Source organism: Chionomys nivalis, chromosome 1 (genome assembly GCF_950005125.1).
Source record: "Chionomys nivalis chromosome 1, mChiNiv1.1, whole genome shotgun sequence".
Lineage (NCBI taxonomy): Eukaryota > Metazoa > Chordata > Mammalia > Rodentia > Cricetidae > Chionomys > Chionomys nivalis.
Window position 1 is genome coordinate 121,178,503 of NC_080086.1, and position 13,361 is coordinate 121,191,863.

The following is a 13,361-nucleotide window of genomic DNA, read 5'->3' on the forward strand; positions in this document are numbered from 1 at the left end:
TATATATATATAGAGAGAGAGAGAGAGAGAGAGAGAGAGAGAGAGAGAGAGAGAGCGAGCGCGCGCTCAGGGGCTAGAGAGCAATTACAGCTGCTCTGGCACAGGACCTGGGTTCCGTAGGAGCCTGTAACTCTGGCTCCAAGAGACCTCATGCCCTCTCACTCCCTCTTGGCTTCCACAAGGCACCAGGCATACACGTGGTGGTGCGCATGGAACATTTTACACACATGCAGCAAACACTTACAATACAAGCAATATAAAAATGAAGAGAGACAAGAATGGTGAAACACTGTGATTCCAAGAATCTGAGGCAGGAGGATCACTTTGAGACCAGCAGAGGTTACACAGTGAGCCCAAGGCCAACCCCTTGCTACATTTTGAGATCCGGTCTCAAAGAAAAACAAAAACAAAAAAACCCTTTAGGGGAGGGGAGGTGTTGATGCACTAACTAAATACCAAACAGCCAAAGGAAACAAATAGCAGCACACTCACTGCCCATTCGGAAGGTCTACAAAAGCATTTCTTTAAAGAAAGAAAGAAAAAAAAAATCACCATTTAACTGGGTGTGCGGGTCCAGGCCCTCTAGCTCAGCACCCAGGACACAGAGGCAGGTGATCTCGGGGAGTTCAAGGCCAGTCTGGTCTACCAAGTGAGTTACACACCTGCCAGCCGGGGTTTCATAATGAGCCCCCCACGCTCCGGTCTCCAAATGCATAAAAATTATCATCTAAGTGTTGCAAGAATGTGTTTTTATGTCTATACTCTTGGAAAATTCTGTAATAATCAGAATAACTTCCACACTTGTTTAGAGGTGGTGCAGGCCTACAAAAGGAACTCTGATTGCACAACAGAGAAAGTAAATGAAATAATATCTATTAACATTCAGAGGCCATGGCATGTTTCTGCCAGAACATACTGTGACTCACTCCCTTCTCTGCGCAACTCACCACTTCTCCATCCATGGAGTCGCTCAGATAGAGTTCCTGTGCTAATCCCACAGTAAGCCTCAGTAATTCTCACATCAGAGTAGCTGCAAACCTTTGTTAACAGAAAAAGAATGGTTTTCCCAAAATAGCCACAAAACACGAAGACAACTCCAATTCCCTAATAATCCCTTTACGAGACTCCTGCCAGCTTTATTTTGATACATTAAACATGTGGGGCCTATTTTAAAAGTTCTCTGTGACTTAACAAGACAGCTTCGTAGTTGTTTTTAAATTCCCAAGCTGGTTTCAGAAGCGCTTGAATACTGATCAACCTGGGCTGCTAGCGAATGCTTAAAGAGACATTTTTTTTGCCAAATAAGATCGGCAAACTTAAGACCGGCAAACTTTCTACGGGTGCTAAAACTGGTATTAGAGGTCATGCAACTTTTTAAAACTGAAGAAATTGTTCCAACATCCATCGAGCCCTTCATCTGGAAATTTATTTCACGGTTATTTTCACTCTATCCTTAATGATACTCTTAAAGTTAGAAGTATATAAAAGTGATCTGGCCACATAATACTGGTCAGTCTATTCTTAATGGACCTCCAATAGATTTGGGATAAAGATCGTAGCAATTTCATTTAATAAAATTTCTGACAGTGTGCCGGGCGGTTGGAGAGAGGGTATAACCACACACAGAGACACGAGCAGACTCTTAGGAGGAGCGAAAGAAACGGTTTAAAGCACTTGAGGAAGGAGGCACACACAGAAAAGCAAGACTTCACAAGGAAGTGAAGCGGAGCGCAGGGGAGGGCAGAAAGGGACCCGGAGAGCAAAGCGGAAAGGTGTTTTCAAAGGCGGCGTGCCGGACCCGGGGAGCCGCGGCCTGGAGTGGCCCGCGCGCCCATCGGCGCTGCCTACACGGCGCAGCTCAAGGGGAAGCAGCCGACTTCCACGCGAACCGGCAAACTACTCGCTCGCCGCACCCCTCCGGAGCCTCGAGTGCGAGCGGAGGCGGCGGTCCGGGCTGGGGCCTAGCCCGGCACTCGGGGCGCAAGTTGGCCGGCCGGCCGTTCCCCACTCCGCGGGGCGCCCGCCAAGCGGCCTTACCTGAATCGAAGGAGGAGGCGAGGTCTCGCAGGCTCCCCCGCCGCACAGCCGCCAGCGGCCCCCGGCTTCTTCCCGAGACGCGTCCTGCCTCCGCCGCCGCCGCTTCGCCCTAGGGGGCTCGGCCACCGCCGCCGCCCGGGCTGTTTACACCGTTCGGCCCCTCACGCCGCCGCCGCCGCCTTCTCTCCACCCCAGCGCCGCTACCGACTCGGCCGCCGCCACCTCCTCCGCCGCAGCCTGGTCTCTCTGGAGCATCTTCCAGCCACCGGACACGGAGAAACAGAGACTCCAGCCGCGCCGGCAGGAAACTCCCCCGCAACTGCCGGCGGTCAGAGCACCAGCGGCTTTTCCGCCATTGAGCAGCGGCCGCACCGCTCCTTCTGCAACCCCCTCCCAGCACCTCCGTCTTTCTCCGCCCCTCCCCAGGCTCCGCCCCCCGCGACCGCCCATTGGGACGCCGCGCGTATCGCCACGTATCACGGTTTGCTGAAAGGCACATCAATCTCCGTTCTCCCGCCCAGTCCGGCCCCCAGTACCCACTCTGCGTCGTTTTCCCCGCCCCTGCGGCCCCGCCTCTGTGTCTTTAATATCCAATTGGGCGTCATTCCCCACCTTTAATTGGCAAGGTCACCTATCCATCAAGCACCGCCCACCAGTGAGGCTCAACCCTTTATTACCATTTACTTTATTCAGCCCCGCCTCCGCTTTGCTCTACTTCCCGACGTCACCGGCCTGCCCTCCCTAGGAGCCATAGGTAGAGTCCTCCGTCCGTCAAATTACGCCCACTTAGAGGCTGGTTCCGTTGTCTGATTGGTCCGAATGGAGGCCTGACCCTCGGGTCATTGGCTTTCTCTACTTGTCCGTCACTTAATCAATTTCCAAATCCGTCTCTCCGGCTTTTTAAACAAACGCGCAAAGGTATCCTAAAAGCGATTGGTTAATCTCAGGAAGCGGCCAAGCCCCGAGTCTGCGGACCCTGCACTTCTGTGACCTCTAAACCTCGCGGAAAACGAACACGTAAAGGAACCAACGGGCAGTCCTGTTATAGGTGGAAGTTGGTCCCACCGGAGTGGAGAGCCTGCTCCTGATTGGCTAGAAAAGTGTCCCTAGGTCCTCATTGGAGGAGACAGACGCCTCTCTTCGGTGTAGAGACGTGAAGGGAGAGCACCGTGAGGACCGAGAAGGTGCCTGGAGAGAGAGAGGCGTTGTTGTTTAAACTACGGGTGGGGCGCGCGCGGGAGTGGAAAACTGGGTGCGTTAGGGGCTCTGGGGAGGTGTTGCAGGGAGGGTGAAGGGCCCGGATGTTCCTAACAATGAAATCATCTCTGGCCAATCAGTGCCTCATTGTTGGGATACCTGCATGACCTGTCTCCAGCAGGGGAGAGTGGGCGGGAAGTTGAGGAGGCTGAAAAGCCACTTGAGAAAATGGGACAAGTAATCCCTTCAGGAGGGTTGTGTGCTGGTTCAGATTGTTCTTCTGTCTTCTTTACCAGGACCGCCTGCCGTTCAGCCCTTGGGAGCTGTGTGTTTTCTCAGGGCTGATTTTTAAAACTCCTGTCTAAGCTCTTGACATTCACTAGGTCATTCCCCTCTTTAAAGAGCACCTGCTGTTTGCTAGGCTTGGCGGGTAGAACTGGAGGTACTAAAGTAAACTGGTCCCAGACCGGGATGGTAGGTGTGTGTAGGAAAACGTGTATTTAGGGTTTGACGGCATAAAGGATTCTCCCTGTGGGGGGATGATTACAAGGAAAGCTTCTCAAAGACCGGGGTGAATCCAGAATAAATTACAGCAGTTCTATAAGGCAGATGAAGGAAATGGTCATCTAGCAATCAGATTTGGCTAGAGAGTGAACCAGGTTAATTCCTCCAAATGAAAGTGCAATAGGGCATTTAAACATTTACCTTGAGAGGTTTTTAATCACGCAAGCATTGATATATACACAAGTCTTTGAAATACGTTTTAAGCCTCATTCACCCTTACGTATAAGTTAGTTGGGAAAGGCTCCTCGGCCTTGAAAAGAAGGGCATATTTCTGGAGCAGCTGCCACGTGAAAGTGGCAGAAATAAACACTTGATTGCGATTCAGATTTTTCTGGAACCTCAAGTATAAGAATGGTGTTCTGTTGCTTCAGTGAAACACCGTGACCAAAAAGAAAGTTGGAGAGGAAAGTGTTTATTGGGATTACACATGCACATTGAAGACAGGCACTCACACAGGGCAGGAACTAGGAGGCAGGAGCTGATGCCAAGTCGTGGAGGGCCCTGCTTACTTAGGCTTGCTCAGCCTGCTTTCTTATAGAACCCATGATCACCTGCCCTGGGGTAGCCCTACTCACCATGGGCTAGGCCCTCCCCTATCTATCTCTAATTAAGAAAATGCCCTACAGGCTGGCCCACAGCCTGATCGTAGGGAGTCATTTCCTCTCTGGAGGTTTCCTCCTCTCAGACCACTGTAGGTTGTGTCAAGTAGACGGGAATCTAGCCTACACAGATGGTGATTTTACAGCACAGTGGGCAAACAGCCAGTTAGCATCAGAATCACCTGAGATTCCCAGGCTCATTCATGCCACAAAATCCGGAACTCTGGGGATAAAGCTCAGAAGGTCATTTTTTTATTTTATCTGTTTTGTTTGATTCTGGGATTGAACTTCGAGATTGAACTAAGAGATATTTTAAAATATCTCTTCAGCTGCTGGGTCTTTTGTTTGCTTGTTTTTGTTTTGTTTTGTTTTTTGGTTTTTTCGAGACTAAGTTTCTCTGTATCTTTAGAGCCTGTCCTGGAACTCCCTTTGTAGACCAGGCTGGCCTCGAACTCACAGAGATCCGCCTGCCTCTGCCTCCCGAGTGCTGGGATTAAAGGCGTGCGCCACCACCGCCCGGCTTTGGTTTTTTTGTTTGTGTTTTGTTTGCTTGTTTTGCACATCGACTCTTAGACCCTGTGGCGCTGAGAATTGGAGACAGCCATAAAAATTTCTTTTCCCCATTTTTTCTTTGCTGATACTGTAGTGTGAGTATCAGCAAAGAAAAGGGAACCCCAATTTCGTTCTCACTGTCCCTTCCAAGATCTGCACTATGAGAGCAAAAAGATTTTATTTTAGTTCAGGGTGTGTGTGTGTGTGTGTGTGTGTGTCCATGCATGCCCTCGAGAGCATGTCTGTGTGGGGGTGGAGGTCCAAGGACTATGGGGTCAGGTCTCACCATCAGCAGGCATGATGGCAGCTCCTTGACCCACACAGCTGTCTTCGCCAACCAAAGAAGTGTTATATAAACCACTTGTAGACTGTATTTCCTGAAATCACACCTTTCTTGGGATACCTTTTGTAAAAAGATTGTTGTCTGGAACCTCACCTTACAAATTAGAGACCATGTTAAGGATCAAAAAATAAGGTCCGTTGGAGACCCCTGTCTTAAGGACCCAGACCACCACAGGTAGGCAGCAGAACACTTTCTTGCCCTGCTTGATTTCTTCTCACTTCCCTTTGGCAGACCCTGAAAAGTGATGGAAAGTTCAGTCCTGTAATTGGGCTGGAGTTTGCATATCACTCACTCTTTAATCCCTGAAAATAAAACATTCTGGATTGTTTGTTTGTTTGTTCAGGTCTAAGAATACAGTGAGATCACAGACAAAAACAATTAGGCTAACTTTCTTGTATAAGTTACTCAAGTTTAACAACACTAATTCTTTAAGAAGACCCAACAAGAAGCAGGGCGGTGATGGGCAACCCCTTTAATCCCAGCACTTGGGAGGCAGAGGCAGGTGGATTTCTATGAGTTCAAGGCCAGCCTGGTCTACAAGAGCTAGTTCCAGGACAGGCTCCAAAGCTACAAAGAAACCCTGTCCCGGAAAAAGAAGAAAAATACCCAACAAGATTCATAAAATTCAAACAGCAGTGTGTGTCATGGTAGACACCCAGTCAGTACTGTCATAATTGGTTCTGTACTGTGATTATGAAGTAAGTACACTCTGCACCTTGGTTCTTCCAGTCATTATACCTCTCTCTAGAGCCAGACGATGAGCTGCTGACACTCCTAGCAATATGTCCTTCAAAATTGAAATAATTACTAAGTGTAAGTAGAAAATCATCCAGATTTAGAGGCTTTTTTAATTTTTTTATGTTTTGGAGGGTTTCACTTTTGTTTGTTTTGAAATGCTCTCTTTATGTAGCCCTGGCTTTCCTGAAACTCACTGTGTAGACCAGACTGGCCCCAAATAACAAAGATCCCCTTGTCTCAGCCTCCTGGGTACCAGGATTACAGGTGTGCACCGCTGCTCCAGCTCTGGAGTTCTTTATAAAATAAGACATCATGACCGGGAAGATGGCTTCAGTTGTAAAGAGCTTGCCTTGCACACACTAGAGTCCGACTTCCAGCCCCAGAATTTATATAATAATAATAATAATAATAATAATAAGCTTGAGTTTGGTGGCACAAGACTGTAATCCAAGCACTAGGGAGGCAGAGACAGGCCGGAGTCCTACCAGCCTCATCTAATGGAGGCACTTTGGGAGACAATACCCTGTCCTGTTGGGAGATCCTTGATTTTGATTACATTGTGTAAAGATATGTCACTGTGATTGGTATAATAAAAAGTGATGGAGGTGGGTCTTGTTGCTTTCATTGGTTAATTAAAGAAAACTGCTTGGCCCTGATAGGACAGAAAATTAGGTAGGCGGAGTAGACAGAACAGAATGCTGGGAGAAAGAAGCCGAGTCAGTCAGTCGCCATGATTCTCCCACTCCAGACAGACACAGGTTAAGATCTTTCCTGGTAAACCAGCTCATGGTGCTACACAGAATATTAGAAATGGGTTAGATCAATATGTAAGAGCTAGCCAATAAGAGGCTGGAACTAATGGGCCAGGCAGTGATTAAAAGAATACAGTTTCCGTGTAATTATTTCGGGTAAAGCTAGCCGGGTGGCGGGACACAGCCAGGCAGTGATTAAAAGAATACAGTTTCCGTGTAATTATTTCGGGTAAAACTAGCCGGGTGGCGGGACACAGCCCCACCGCTACTACCACAAAAAGGCTAAGCAGACAATCACTAGGTGGGAGGTATAGCTGGGACTTCTGGACAGAGAGCACTCGGGAAGAAGAAAGGTGGAATTGCCAGCCAAAAGCAGAGAAAGCAGGATGGGCAAAATGACGATGAGATGACAAGTGCGCAGAAAAACGTAGATTAAAATATATGGGTTAATTTAAGTTATGAGAGCTAGTTAAAAATAAGTCTAAGCAAAGCCCAAAGTTTTGTAATTAATAATAAATCTCTATGTCATTTTTTTGTGAGCTGGCAGCCCAAAGGAAAGTCCCACTACACACACACATACTCTTCACACACAGATAAAATATCAGATAACACTTATTTCCAGTAAATCTGGGTGGTCCCTAAGTCCATCCTGTACACAGTGCTTCCAAAACCACACAGTAATTTCAGGGTTTACCTGAGAGCGGTTCATCGCAGCACCTAATGACGGTCTACTTTGCATCAAGAATCTTCATATGATTCCCATTAAGAAAGGCTTACCTGTTGGTGTCCCTGTTTCATACAAATCACTAGCTTTCTTGAGGCACTCTGCTGTCAACTCCCAAGCACCCTGATTTGAGTGCATTGATATACTGGGATTGAACCTAAATCCTCCCAGATGGGAGACCAGCCCTCTATCATGGAGGTCCATACCTAGAACCTCAGCACCCAGGAGGATCTGTAGTTGAAGGCTATCCTTGGCTATAATGGAGGAAGGTCATTGGTTAATTAATAAAGAAACTGCTTGGCCTTGGTAGGTTAGAACATATAGTAGGTGGAGTAAACAGAACAGAATGCTGGGAAGAAGGGAAGTGAGCAGAGATGCCATAGCTCTGCTCCCCAGGGCAGACGCCATGAAGCTCCGACCCAGGATGGATGTAGGCTAGAATCTTCCCGGTAAGCGCACCTCAAGGTGCTACACAGATTATTAGAAATGGGCTAAATTAATACGTGAGAATTAGCCTAGAAGAGGCTAGATGTAATGGGCCAAGCAGTGTTTCAATTAATACAATTTGTGTGTTGTTATTTTGGGGCATAAGCTAGCCAGGTGGCCGCTAGCCGGGCAGCAAGAACACAGCCCGCAGCTCCCACAACATGGCTACACATCAAGTTTGAGGCCAGCCTGGGCTGCATGAGACTACCTCAAAATTAAAAAAATAACATAGAATCAATCTCTTACTGCACTTACTAAGATTCCACAGAGTCAGGTAGTATAACAGACACTGCTGGCCTTCAGTCAGGGTCTCATTGTGTGGCTTAGGTTGGACCTTATTACATAGCCAAGGCTTTATCTTCTCAAGTCCTAGGCTTCCATACATGGTCACCCATAACTGGTGGACCATTCTATTTTGTTAGAAATGTTTAACCTTCATTTTCCTAAAACTACATTTTCCCCCTTAAACATATTATCAGAGTAGAACAACTCAAGAGTGGGGGATGTATGCCTAGATACATGGACGTTGAGCAAGAAGTAAACTCTATATGTCAAAAAAAAAAAAAAAAAAACAACAACTACCCTAGAAATCTCTAAAGAGGCTGGAGAAATGTCTCTTCCAGTAGGCCAGGGTTGGATTTCCAGCACCCACAGGACAGCTCACATCTCCCAGATATCCAAGACAGTCTTCTGTCCTTTGGGGACATGTAGGCAAAACACCTATACACATAAACTAAACTTGAAAACTTTGAAACCATAAGAAACTGGCTCTAGCCGGGCGATGGTGGTGCACGCCTCTAATCCCAGCACTCGGGAGGCAGAGGCAGGTGGATCTCTGTGAGTTCAAGACCAGCCTGGTCTACAGAGCTAGTTCCAGGACAGGCTCCAAAGCCACAGAGAAACCCTGTCTCGAAAAACCAAAAAAAAAAAAAAAAAAAAAAAAAAAAAGAAACTGGCTCTATGTTCCACATATGTCAGGATTTATTACAATATTAAAATCATATTTAAATTCTTGCCATCATAAGGAGAAATGTCTTCTTAAACTTTTTAACCAAGATATATTAGTCAGAAATACTTTAAATATTCATCAAAATAGTCACCATATTTGACTGCGAATAACAGAAAACCTTCTCCGTGGCTAAAAGCTCTAGCATATAGGAATAATGCAAGTGGCCAGTAATGTCCCCAGCAGTAAAGGCATGGCAGGATGCTTACTGCAGACTCAGTTAAAGTGCCAGTTTCTGAGCAGTATGGTGAGAAAGTCACATGACCATCCCTAACTGCAAGGTAGATAAGGAAGTCTGCTTACAACAGAGATTCTCAGGGATGCCTGAGCTTCAGAGTCATCTGAAGGAGGTCCCATTGCCTAGACTGCTAAAGTCCACCTCTGGAATTCCTAGTTTTATAACTCGCAGTTGGGGTCCAAGGATTCAGGTTTCCAGGTGATACTGGGCTCTGATCTAGAATTAACTAAAACCCAAGTGGCTAGGTTTATCTGTGAGGGATTTTTTCTTAATTAAATCATTTGAAGTGAGAAGACTCACTTTTAATTCCTACCATATGAGTTGGGAAGATCCACCTTTCATCCAGATCTTTTGAGGTGAGACCTGGCCCACACCTTCTGCTGGCAGCCTATATAAGTCTGCTTGTTCTCTCTCTCTTCCCCTTCCTTCCTCTTCCCTCTCTCTTCCTCTTCCTCTCCCTCTCCTGATGTGGGAGTCCCCTCTGTATGCTGTGAATACCATTGGTGAATAAAGAAACTGTCTTGGCCTGTTGATAGGGCAGAATGTAGATAGGATTGGGAATACTAAACTGAATGCTGGTAGAAAGGAGGTGGAGTCAGAGAGAAACGCTGTAGCCTGCCAGAGACAGATGCCGTACTTTACTGGGTAAGCCACAGCCATGTGGTGATACACAGATGAATAGAGACTGTTTAGTTTAGGATATGAGTTAGCCAGAAATACGCTTAAGCTATTGACCAAACAGTATTGCAAATAATATGGTTTCTGTATGGTTATTTCAGGGCTAAGCGACCAGGAACCAATAAGCAGCCTCCTTCAACACTCCCCCCACCCCTCTCTTTCCATGGCAAGTCCATTTCTTTATTAGCGTTAGAGCCTACTACTTCCTCAGGATTCTGGTGTATACTGACGACCAGCTGAGACATCCAGCCTCATGGACTGACAATACTGGATTTTTGGACCTTCTATTGGTAGATGGCCATTGTTAGACTAGCTGGGCCACAGCCTGTAAATCATTCTAGTAAATCCCATATATATGTATACATACATACACATGGATATATACATATATGTATATATGTGTGTGTGTGTGTGTGCGTGTGTATATATATAGATGTATATGTACTTTTTTCATCCAATAAGTTCTGTTCCTCTAGAGAACCCTGATGCCATCATCTGGGGCCACATTTTAGGCTTTTGGCTTAGGCTAAAGATGTAGTTCAGTGGTAGAAAATGTGTCTAGTATGCATGAGGCCACGAGTTCATGTCCATCACCACCCTGGCTTGCTCAGAATCCATGGCCTACTACCAATATGTCAGTACCAGGAACGTGGCCCCATTGGCTTTTATAGGCATCTTTACAGCTGTTTTCTGTATTATCTATGCATAAATGAAAACAAACCTAAATGGAGGTAAAATCAATATGACTGACTGTATGAACATCAGTAGGTCTTCAGTATATCCAGCCCTTTCTTTCCAGAGCCATTAACAACGTTAGGCTCCGAAATACCAAGGCTTCATGCCCTCTAGCTTCCATTACAATCAGGAGGACCCAATGCTGCAGATAATGCTTTCACTAAAAGGCATGTAACTCATTGTCCCACCAAATGCATTCGAGCCCAGCAGAAAATGAGCAGTACAGTCAGATTTGAAATTTAAGGCAGATTTTAACGATGGACTATTTCCAAGCTAGGTAGAGGTCAGAGCTCCCTGTTAGGATTTGTATGTCCAAAGGGATGAGAGGGAAAAGAGACAACAGAAACACACCGACAGCAGGGACTTGTGTAGCCAGTGACAGTGGCTCATGTCTCCCGGCATTTATTTGGAAGGCCAAGACAGGAGGATTCATCATAAGTTCAAAGAGTAAACACAGGAGAGGGGGTATGGGTACAGAACTCTGATTTGTGCAGAGACAAAACAAACCCTCTTTAGCTGGGAAGTAAGTTTCCCGGTCTCATGTCTTCCTCCTCTATTGTCTCCTGCTAGAATTACCCACTGGAAACCAGAGGGCCAGTACCATGCTTTCTGTGGAGTATCAGCTTGCCTGGATCAGGAGATCTCTGCACATGTCTGTGAGAGAGTATCTAGACCAAGCCAAGGGAGGTGAGAAAACCCATGTGAAATGTGGGCAGCGCCATTCTTTGGGCTGAGGTCCTCAATCGCATAGAGAGGAGAAAGCTGAGTGAGCACCAATATCCACAGCTCTCTGGTTCCTGGCTGGGGACTCAATATGATAGTTGCCTCCTCCTCCAGTCACCACGCTGTCCCTGCCACAAGGGAACTGCGAGCCAAAATGGACACTTCCTGTGTCACTTCTGTCAGGTGGTCACAGCAATGTGGTCACTAGCACAACCAGGAAGCCTCTTGCTAGTACTCTTACAGATCCCAGAGCAGGATGGGAGGGCCGCAGGCACCTGGAAGGGACAAGAAATGGCCAGCACATATTAAACAATTTATTCCTAGCTGTCACACTGGTCCTTTTCCCCAGTGGAAAGTTGTTCCCCATGCAAGTTGTAACAGCAACAAGTATTTGGGGAAAACTTCTAAATCAAAAATCATAGAAAATGGTCTGATAGCCAGGGGCCACAAGGTTTTCAAACCCCCTGTCACACAAGTTTGCTCTACAAAAGTCTAGTACCCGCGGGCTTCCATGGGCACTGTAACATAATAATGCAAAAGCATTTTTTCTACTAAGTGTTTTCTATTAAGCCAGCTGTCAAAGAGATTTTCGAGATTTGAAATGTCTCTTTCCTCACTGCTGTTTTTTTCCCCTCTTATATAAAATATAGTTCAGAGCCAGGGGGAATTTAATTCTCCACGACACCAAATTCTAATCAGTTGACCCACCTTCTAGAGTCTTTAACAAAGGTGCTCCCTCGCCTCAAACTTCAGTTTAAACTACTTTGAAATTGTAGGATCGGTCAAATCCATTACCAGATCTTTTTATTTACTGTGTTAATAGAGAAGGGTGGGCTAGGAATGTGGCTCAGTGGTAGGCCATTTGCCTAGTATGTCCAAGGCTATGGGTTGCATCCCCAGCCCTGGAGAAAAGTACCACCACCACCACAGAGGGGCAAGCCTATGTATCGTTATATCACAAATGTGTTTGTTTCATGCACGGTCATGAGTTCCCTTGGTCATTTCACAGCAGTTCTGAGAAGGAATCCGCTGAGACTCTGGAGCAAAGCCAAACCAAAAGGACCTGGGCAAGGTAAGACTCCTGCGCTCCTGGTGTGCACAGGAAGGTCCGGGTCAATCCCCACACAGCTGCTTCTGTTGTGCAGGGCACACAGTAGGCGCACAGTAACTGCGGGCTGAGTTGCACTGGGAGGATTTCAAGGAGCTCGCTTGGACGTTTTCCCTTTCCTCCCCCCACACCATCCCACTTCCTCCTAAGACAGGAAGTTGATCAAGCTATCTCCATCCTGTATGCAATCCACAGAGCCTGAGAGGCCAAAACTGGTTACCACAGAGCCAGCCCCTCCTTGTATTTTCAAGTTCATGTCGCGCGTATGAGATGATTGAGATCATGATTACAACACTGTAGGCGGGTATCAGAAAGATGTCCCACATGGTGCCCAACTATAAATGCTGCAAAGTGTTTAAGTGTGCGTGGCAGTGGGAAATTCCAACAGCCATTTGAGTAAACAGTTTAACATTTATGCCCTAGTTCTTTTACCTAACCCTTCTTTCCCTTCTTCTTGTTTATCTGCAACCCCCTTTCCTCTTCACTTGTCTTTGTTTCCTAAGATCGAAGCTGGACTTGAGTCTTGATTTTAAGAATCTAAGCAGACTGAGGACCAGGCAGATACAAGATGATGAACATGGACACCAGGTCCCAGGAGATCCTTCTACAAACAAACATGAAGGAAAAGGGTTGTAAGGAAACTCACCAATAAAAAATTCATGCCGAAAGAGAAATGCAGGGCTGGAATGCTGTTAGTCTAAAAGATGTTCTTAATAATAAGGGACTCTCTGGTCCTCTAGATAAGAGCCTCATGTTTCTAGCAGGTAGCAGATAGGTAATGGGTCGAAAGGCAATGTCTCAGCAGGACCTGGTCACAGGAAAAATAGACATCAAGGTGATAAATTAAGGCTCTGAGCTGAAGTCGATCTGCTGGAAGATTC

At 46.5% G+C, this 13,361-nt stretch overlaps 1 protein-coding gene across 6 annotated transcripts in view; it reads right to left on the minus strand.

Moving 5' to 3' along the window:
- Window positions 1-2,408, minus strand: part of Ppm1b (protein phosphatase, Mg2+/Mn2+ dependent 1B) — a 54,767-nt gene extending 52,359 nt beyond the window's left edge. For 4 of the 6 annotated variants that reach the window (XM_057786886.1, XM_057786879.1, XM_057786888.1 and 1 more), the window contains exon 1: window positions 2,038-2,407. The gene's annotated coding sequence lies outside the window, so the exon portion shown is untranslated. Of the gene's footprint in view, window positions 1-2,037 lie in introns of all 6 variants that reach the window. The other 2 variants (XM_057786887.1, XM_057786889.1) reach the window with 2 other exon arrangements.
- Window positions 2,409-13,361: the final 10,953 nt, after the last annotated feature.